This window comes from Oratosquilla oratoria, chromosome 11 (genome assembly GCF_046742065.1).
Source record: "Oratosquilla oratoria isolate Oo_2021 chromosome 11, ASM4674206v1, whole genome shotgun sequence".
Lineage (NCBI taxonomy): Eukaryota > Metazoa > Arthropoda > Malacostraca > Stomatopoda > Squillidae > Oratosquilla > Oratosquilla oratoria.
Genome location: NC_134787.1, coordinates 9598284 through 9608283, shown reverse-complemented (window position 1 = coordinate 9608283; position 10000 = coordinate 9598284). Strand labels below are relative to the sequence as shown.

Here is a 10000-nt window from a genome sequence, read left to right as displayed (position 1 = left end):
AATGAATTTAAGGCAAATTGTGAGAGATGGAGATAGAGAAATGAAATGACATAAGCAAAGCTCCAACGCAGTGTAATACAATTTGGTAAGCAATCAGTTACACAGCTTTGCTTCTCTTTGTGTCTGTGTGTATTCCTGTGCCTGTGTCTGTCTGTCTGTTTGTCTCTGTCTCTGTCTGTCTGTCTGTGTCTGTCTGTGTCTGTCTGTGTCTGTCTGTGTCTGTCTGTGTCTCTGTCTGTCTGTCTGTCTACCTGTCTATCTGTGTCTGTCTTTCTGTCTGTCTGTATGTTTGTCTGTCTGTCTGTCTGTCTGTCTGTCTGTCTGTCTGTCTGTCTTTCTATCTCTCTCTCTCTCTCTCTCTCTCTCTCTCTCTCTCTCTCTCTCTCTCTCTCTCTCTCTCTCTCTCCATGTTTTCTTTCTCACTGGCCTGTTCCAAGTCACATGACATTACCCTTCAAACATTCATTCATTTCTGAAAATTTAAACAGCCTAAAGCAAGGCAAATAGATGTATGAAAACAAAACAAGAGACAGCAGCAGAAAATATGAATAATTGAGGAAAACTTGTGTTCCTGAGCGAGAAGCAGATAGGTGGAAGCTGAAGGCCGGGGAGGGATGGGGTGTGGGGTCGCAGAGAATAGATGAAAAAAACAATAAACACGAACGAAGCCAACAGGGGGGGGGCAATAAGATACGAAGAAAAGGAGGAAGATAAATAAAAAGAGAGAGGAGAAGGAAGAGGAGTGGGTGAGGGTAGAGAGGAGGAGTAACAGGAGGTAAATGAAGAGGAAAAGAGAAGAACCAAGAGGAAGAAACACGAACGAAGCCGACAGGGAGTGAAAGACAATAAGATACGAAGAAAAGGAGGAAGATAAATAAAAAGAGAGAGAAGAAGGAAGAAGAATGGGTGAGGATAGAGAGGAGTAGGAGGAGGTAAATGAAGAGGAAAAGAGAAGAACCAGGAGGAAGAGATGTATAAAAAAATAGATTAAAAAACAATAAACACGAACGAAGCCGAAAGGGAGTGAAAGACAATAAGATACGAAGAAAAGGAGGAAGATAAATAAAAAGAGAGAGAAGGAAGAGGAGCGAGTGAGGGTAGAGAGAAGTAGGAGGAGGTAAATGAAAAGGAAAAGAGAAGAACCAGGAGGAAGAGATGTATAAAAAAAGAGGAACAGAAACAGAGGGAGGAAGAGGAGGAAGAATGAATGAAAGAGGTAGAGGAGGAGGAAGAGGAGGAGGAGGAAGAGGAAGAGGAGGACGAAGAGGAGGAGCACGAGGAAAAAGAGGAGAAAGAGGCTGAAAAGGAGGAAGAAGTAAAGGAGGAACAGAAATTGAAGGAAGGAGAGGAAAGGGAGGAGAAGGATACACAGGGGGAAGAGGAGAAAAAGGAGGAAGAGGAGGAGGAGGAGGGGGGGAGTGAAAGGTGGGTAGGAGAAAATAAAGAAAGAGAAGAAGTGAAGGAGTACAAAGAAAAAAAAAGGAAACATGAGGATGAAGAGAAGGAGGAAGGGAAGAAAAGAAGGAGAAATAGATGAAGGAGGAAGAGTAGAAATAAGAGCAGGAGGAGGAGGAAAAGGAGGTGGAGGAGGAGGAAAAGGAGGTGGAGAAGGAGGAGAAGGAGAACCAAGAGGGGGAGGATGAGGAGGAAGAGGGGGAGGAAGAGAAACAGGAGGAAGAGGAGGAGGCGGAGGAGGAGGAGGAGGAGGAGGAGGAGGAGGAGGAGGAGGAGGAGGAGGTGGAGGAGAAGGAGGAGAAGTAGAACCAAGAGGGGGAGGATGAGGAGGAAGAGGGGGAGGAAGAGAAACAGGAGGAGAAAGAGGAGGAGGCGGAGGAGGAGGAGACGGAGGAGGATAGGATGAGGATGAGGATGAGGAGGCGGAGGAGGAGGAGGAGGAGGAGGAGGATGAGGAGGAGGAGGAGGAGGAGGGGAGGAAGAGGAGCAGGAGGAGGAAATGGAGGAGGAGGAGGAGGAGGAGAAGCTAGGGGAGGACGAGCAGGAATGGTAAAGCAAACGAAGTCGTCAGAGAGGAGTGCGTGTCAAGGGACTGCCTGAAGAAGAGGAAGAAGGCGCGTGCGCAGGCATGAGGGGGTGCAAGAAGAAGTCAACAAACAAAAGCAAAACAATGAAAACGCACGTGTGTGTGGGGGGGGACACAGAAGAAGAAGAAGAACGACATCCAGATGTCGGGTCGGGACACGCGTGAAAAAGCAGACAGACGCTCTCCCTGACGAGTCACGCTGCAACTGTGTACGCGCGGAATCCGACATTCTTTCGCCCTGGGTTTTGTTCGCACCTCGCGTCAATTGGTTTTCTGGATGGTTTGGCGCAGGCAAACATGAAGCATGGGAATGTATGAGTATATACGTGTCCATACCCACACGCATGCGTGAGAATGTGTACATACGAACACACATATATCTACATACACACACACACACACACACACACACACACACACACACACACACACCCGCACATACACCATACACACACACACACACACACACACACACACACACACACACACACACACACACACACACACAGACACACACACACACACACACACACAGAGAGAGAGAGAGAGAGAGAGAGAGAGAGAGAGAGAGAGAGAGAGAGAGAGAGAGAGAGAGAGAGAGAGAGAGAGAGAGAGAGAGAGTGAGAGAGAGAGAGAGAGAGAGAGAGAGAGAGAGAGAGAGAGGTGGGAAGGGAGAGATAGAGAGAATGAAAGAGAGATCAAATCATATAACGTCCTAGTATCTGCTATAGATAACTAGAGCTTTTATTCTTGAGAGTAATATCGCGCTACAGAAGTGGAGAAGATGGTAAAAGAGGTATTTAAGAAGGGCATAACAAAGAAGAGATTGAAGTTAAAATTCATCAACACTTTTTGTGGAAGGAGGTTTACAAAAAAATTACTCTGGTCTGTAGGAATATCAGTGAATTACCCAAAACACATACTACATAAACCTTTGTAGTCAAAACGGAGGCAGGTACTGTGTGACCATGACTTAAGAGAAGACGGAGCAGGCTGTCGCAAGGGAAACCGAAAAGAACACAAAGGGAAGAAAGCTAAAACGCGTGAGAACCAACAACTGAGGGAATAGAGAGAGCTTGAGACTCGAGATGCAGAAAGGACAGAAGGAACGGGCCGGGGTCTGGGAAGGGGGGGGGAGGAAGGAGAGAAGCGAAGGGTCTTAGGTTAGGAAGGAGGCTATGGGAGGGGAAGAGGGGACACTTTAGGAAGGGTGCGACAGGAGACAGCTGAGAACAGGCGGGTTCAGAACCCTCAACCGTGTATGGGAACAAATTCATATATGTTGTAGTGACAGCGAAATCCCTCGTGTACGCGCGTACACCATCGTTCTCACGCCCAACAGGTGAGGAACACGAGAGCGACTATAGAAATTCGTGAGAACCTTGTGGCGCAGCCTTTACCTTCCATTGGATATATGACTACGATTAAAAGTTGAATCGCAATATATATTGTCAACTACAGATACTATGATCGGCGGGGGAGAGGGTGGGTTGGATTCCTGAGCTTGAGAAATTATTGGAAACCTTTTTACTCATGTATTTTGTTCTATTGATAATGGTCTTGCTAACAGAGTTGTGTATCACACAGAACCCCAAAGAACCGAGGTAATTGAATTGTCACTATACATAAATAATTACTAAAGTTCAAATTGCCTCCAATACAGACGCACACACACACGTGTGTGTGTGTGTGTGTGTGTGTGTGTGTGTGTGTGTGTGTGTGTGTGTGTGTGTGTGTGTGTGTGTGTGTGTGTGTGTGTGTGTGTGAATATATATATATATATTTTTTTTTCTGGCTGATCTAATCTCGATCCAGCCTGAATCCATAGAAACCCATTTTTGACCAAGTCCATTGTTGAGCTGAATGAAACTGTCTGGCATCACACCAAAACTCTAACAAGCACCTCACCGGAGTTGAGAAGTTGAATGAAGGTGTCTGTAGCTGCCGCGGCTTCACCCTCAACCCCAGCCATGTCTTTCCAGACGTGGAAAGAACAAGCGACGACACTGAATATCTTTTCCAGTTAGTAAAACTCAAGGCATCCATCACTATCATAATGATTAAAGTAACCAGACCACTGCGATGGGCTGGGATTTTGAGAGAAATTGTTGTTCCAGCGACTCGCCAAATGCTGGCCTGGAATCTCTCCTTAATTAAAATAAGCAGATTGTTGTGACTGAATAACATTACTGTTGGTCTGATGAATGAGATGACTTTCCTCAACAGAGAAATTTTGGTCTTCACTCCAACACGACTTCTTACCTGCAACAAAGAAGACAATCGTGAGATACAATGAGGATAGACAAAATTAAAAACAGAAATAAAATTTAAAAGTTTTAAGATATACACATAGAGATATACATAGTAAGTGATAAAGAAGGATACATAGAGACAGAGAGAGAGAGAGAGAGAGAGAGAGAGAGAGAGAGAGAGAGAGAGAGAGAGAGAGAGAGAGAGAGAGAGAGAGAGAGAGAGAGAGAGAGAGAGAGAGAGAGAGAGAGGTGAGAGTGGCAGACAGATAGACAGACAGAGAGAAAGAGAGGCGAGAGGGGCAGACAGATAGACAGACAGACAGACAGACAGACAGACAGAGAGAGGCGAGAGGGGCAGACAGACAGACAGACAGACAGAGATAAAGATAGAGGTACGATATAGACATAGAGATGATCATAGAGGGAGATAGACAAATGAAAATATATAAATCAGGGGAAGAATGTTCCATAATATTCCATCGAGGAAAAAAAACGCACTGGTAGGCTACATTGATCACACATGGGCACCTTTGGTGAAAGAAGTGAAGGTAATCACCAAAGAATAGGAAGAGGATAAGCCAGTCCAAGTAGTGAGAGATGAGGACCTGGCAAAGAAGAAGAGGGAGATGACAAGGAGGGGAATGGAACAATACAGAAAGGGGATACAATGCCCTTGAATAAGTGGGCCACAAGAGTGAGTGGCTTACGCCAGGAGGCATCTAAATGTGACCAAGGGTATCCCCTTTACCCTGTGTGCTTGGGCAGCCAAGGCAAGGAGCAGTCACTGGTAAAGGCTACAACTGAACCCGGCTCAACGTACTTACAGGAAGAGTTCGAAGTTCAAGTGGATTGAAAAGGAGTTCTTGGAACGTGGAAAAATCCAGGGATACCGAAATGACGGAGTGGGGGGGGGGGAGTATGAAGAAAGAAGGTACTTCTTCAAGAAGGAAACCTAGGGGCAGCTACCTACACGGGCAAGTGTTTACGAATCGGTATGTTCTTTTCCTCTCTCGTTTTCTCGCCCTCTCTCTCGCTCTTTCTCTCGCTCTCTCTCTCGTTCTCTATCTCTCTCTCGTTCTCTCTCTCTCGTTCTCTCTCTCTCTCTCTCTCTCTCTCTCTCTCTCTCTCTCTCTCTCTCTCTCTCTCTCTCTCTCTCTCTCTCTCTATTCTGGAGTGGCTTTCAACAGTATTTTACCTATATTTATTACTTACTTATTTGTTCGTTATATGAATCATATTTCACTGGTCTTTTTAAATATAGATAAAAAGAAAGAGACAGAGACCTTGAAATATAAAAGTTGAGGGATCGGATATGTAAATGAACCTTGAGTGAGGAAAAAAAAAAAAAAAAAAAAAAAAAAAAAAAAAAAAAACAAGGAGCATGAAATAACAAGGAAGAGGGATCCGGAATTCAAAGGACAAAAGGCCCGAAATGTGATAAGGGGCCGGATATGTAAATGATCGTGTGGACGAAATATATATATATATATATATATATATATATATATATATATATATATATATATATATATATATATATATATGTATACGTCTCATATACATGTGAATATATCACTCAGTCATATAACCCACTCACCTCCACTCACTCCCACACATACCCGACGTGCAGGCGCCAAAGACATCCTGTCCATCTCGCTGACCTAAGCAGCTTCTACCATCCGCGCGCCTAGCGACATACACACACACACACACGAACACACGCAATCAACCAAGTAGCCACACAGTACTGAAACACGATATTACGTATACTAACGACCTCCCCTGGATATATAATTAACATGTATTGTACTAGAGATCAATACGTAATTAGTGTAGTTGCCCCACCCATGTGGGACAACAGACTAACAAGACATTATTGTAAAGATCACGATTAAGGGCAACTCTAGAATTTGTCTACTCGACACTTCCGGCCATGAAAACTGGCTCACACACCCGAGGAGCGGTCGGTTCTTGTGACGTGCCCTAGTGTTAAGATGGTGTAGAACTGTGAATCTTAAGTTACATATACTGTAACGAATAAAGAAGAAAAACTCAAAGGTGTGTGACAAGTAACCCTTTCTGGAGATGATGTAACGATCCCGTTACATCTTGTGTGGGAAGTAAACCTTCGTGGAGACTATGTAACAATCCCGTTACATATATATGTATATATATATGTATATATATATATATTTATATGTATACATATATATATATATCTATGTATATATATATATGTATATATATGTATATATATGTAAATATATACACACACACAAAAGGACCGAGATAACAAAATTAACTCCAGAGAATCGAAACAAAGAATATACAAAAATAGATAAACCTCTGGGAAAGGGAGAAGAGGAATCGAAAGCAAAAAGAACAGCATGGTTGGAATTGAAATAGGGAAGGGGGATGACACGGAGCAAGCGCAGCAAGGAATCTTAAAAAAATATATATATATCCAGGACCCAAACATGATAGGGGACGAGGAATGCAAATGAAAAAGTTGCATGCACGAGGATAGGGGACAAAGATCAACGGAGACAAAAATAAAAGTAGAAAAAGAGGACTCACAAACGACACTGGAAAGGGAGAACGATCCAAAATTGAAGGGGGGTAAAGGGTAGAGCAATGACAGGAGGGAAGACACTAAAGATGAACTGGGACGAAACGTGGTGAAAGGTCCCAAATAAAAGGAAGAAGGGGTCCAAGCTTTCAAATAATAAAAAGTGACATTAGGGCCAATTCTAAAAATACGTAGATAATGGGATTGAAAGTGAAAGGTATTTTGGGGTCCAAGCTTTCAAATAATGACATTAGGGTCAATTCTGAAAATAGATAATGGAATAGAAAGTGAAAGGTATTTTGGGGTCCAAGCTTTCAAATGATAAAAAGTGACCTTAGGGTCAATTCTAAAAACAGATAATGGGATAGAAAGTGAAAGGTATTTTAGGGTCCAAGCTTTTAAATAATAAAAAGTGACATTAGGGTAAATTCTAAAAACAGATAATGGGATAGAAAAAGAAAGGAATTTTTGGGTCCAAGCTTTCAAATAATATAAAGCGACATTAGGGTCAATTCTAAAAACAGATAATGGGATAGAAAGTGAAAGGTATTTTAGGGTTCAATCTTTCAAATAATGACATTAGGGTCAATTCTAAAAATAGATAATGGAATAGAAAGTGAAAGGTATTTTGGGGTCCAAGCTTTCAAATGATAAAAAGTGAAATTAGGGTCAATTCTAAAAACGGATAATGGGATAAAAAGTGAAAGATATTTTAGGGTCCAAGCTTTCAAATAATAAAGAGTGACATTAGAGTCAATTCTAAAAACAGATAATGGGATAGAAAGTGAAAGGCATTTTGGGGTCGAGTGGGAACAGAGGCCCAAATGTGAACAGGAGCGAGGGACCCAAAATGTAAATGGACACAGGGGTCCAACACATAAAAGGGCTCCGACGTCCAGTTCACATGAAAGGGGCCGACAGGCCGGGGAAGGACAACCAGCGCCAAAATGGAAGAGTGACGCGAGGTTAAAAAAAAAAAGAAGAAGAAGAAAAAACAAATATTGCGAACTGGAAATGTCGAGGTTCTCGTGATGTACCGGGTGACACTTTTCCTATAATCTGGCACTCGCCAGGCTATTCTATTCATCTCTGTGATACCTCTCCAGGAAGTGTCACAGCTGAATGAACAAATTCCTAGACACCTTTTCCTCATTCTATATCACAGTAAACAATTCGTGACATCATGTCGTCTTTTCTTCTAATAAGCTGGTCTTCAGTCGTGACATCATGTCGCCTCTTCTTAATGACTGGTCCTTAGTCGTGACGTCATGTCTCTTCTGATTGACTGGTCTTCAGTTGTGACGTCATGCAACATTTTCAGATTTCGATTATTTCTACAAACTATTATTTTTATATATGACATAGAATTTCAATACTCTTTGATATAAATAAATGAATAAATACTGAAATAGAAAACGTCGAAGAAGTAATTTTTGCAGCTGTATCTCTAAACTGCATCCTGGGACTGAAGACCACAACGACTTCCACGTTTTTGGTGCAGAAACCTTGACCTGATCCTGTCTGGACTCACAGCGAGTTCCCTCTTTAATGAATCACCATTTTCTGCTTCATTTCGCGGCTGTTTCCATGCATGATCTGAGTTGTCAAAGTGCGCGAAGTAAAAGGCAAGTAAGGCGAAGTAAAAGGCAAGTAAGGCAAAGTAAGGCAAAGAAAGGCAAAGTAAGGCGAGAGAGATAAGAAAACCTGAGAGAAAATGTCAAATCGTCAAAGAAAAAAAAAAGACAAGAAAAGAAAATGAAAAGTCATGGTGTGATAACAAGAGGAGGGTGTCAAAGGTGGCGGGGGTGGGGGTGGAATAGGGAGCCATCTGAAGACATTGATGAGGAGAATCCACAGAAACTTAATGCCGATAGTGGAGCGAGCGAGGAGGAGAAGAGAAAGAAGAAAGGCTAACGATGAGAGGAAAAACTGATTTGACCAAAGTTAAAGCAAAGGTAAATGTAAGAGAAAGGTTGAAAAGGGAAAGTTACAAAGCTTATGGAGAAGGGTGATAGGACACGAACAGAAATCATAAAGACAGTTTTGAGAAAGAAATGAAAGTAAAGTGAAGGGAGAGGCAAAGAGAGGGAAACTAAAATGATGGGAAATGAGTGAAAAAAGACAGTGAACGAAAGAATGGGTAAATGAGGAAAAGGAAGAAAAGTGATAACGAGGGAAGAGTGAAAGAGAATAAGATATAAACAGGAGAGAAAGGAGATGGGAGGAGGACGAGTTAAGAAGGAAAGAGAAAGAGAGAAGAGAGAAAGGGAAGAAAAAATGTAAAGAAAGAGAAAGATGAGGAGAAGAAAAAGAGGAGGAAAAGTGATAGGAGGACGAGGGAAAGATCACGGGTATAGAGAAAAGAGGGGAAGGGAAGACAAAGAATATGGAAAAGAAACGGTAGAGGAAAAGCAAAAATACGGAAATAGGAGGTAAAAAGAAGGAAGAAAAGAAAAGGAGAAAAACGAGAGAGGTATAAAAGTATAAGAAAAGAGAGGGGAAGGAGAAAAGAAAGAAGAGGAAGAGAAAAGTAAGGGAACAGAAAAAAAGGTTAAAAATAAAAGGGAAGAAAATGTGGAGGGAGTAGGAAAAGAAAGAAGAGTGGGAAGAGAAATAGGAGGGAAGGAAGGAATAAAGGGGAGAAGATGAAAAAAAGGGAAAGAACATAAAAAGGAGAGGAAAAGAGGGGAGAAAAAGGAAAAGAGAGGAAGCAAAAAGGGGGAATAGTTGAAAGTGTAGAAGGAAATAAAGGAGGAAATTGAGGACAGAGAAAAAAGAGGGAAAGAGAAAAAGGAGGGAAAGAATTAAAAAAGAAAACCAAAAAAGGAGGGAAAGAATAAAAAAAAGAGGGAAAGAATTAAAAAAGAAAACCAAAAAAAGGATGTAAAGAGGTGGAGGAAGGGAGAAGGGGAAGAAACGAGGGAGGGAGGAAAAATGGAGGAAAAGAGGAAGAAAGAAGAGGAAAAAAAAGAGAAGAGAAGGCGAGAAAGATGGGAAGAGGAAAATGAGTTAAATAGTTAGTAAAGAAGAGGCAGGAAGGAAGAAAGAAAAGGAAAACAAAAATGAGGCAAAAAGAAAGCGGAAAAAAGAAAAGAAGGTGAGGAGAAAGAACATAAGAACATAAGAATGAAGGAGACT

The 10000-nt window shown here is 42.0% G+C and overlaps 1 protein-coding gene across 1 annotated transcript in view; it reads right to left on the bottom strand.

Moving 5' to 3' along the window:
• The window catches only part of LOC143029447 (uncharacterized), a 229011-nt gene that overhangs the window by 155827 nt on the left and 63184 nt on the right, over positions 1-10000 (bottom strand). The gene's annotated exons all lie outside the window — the stretch shown is intronic.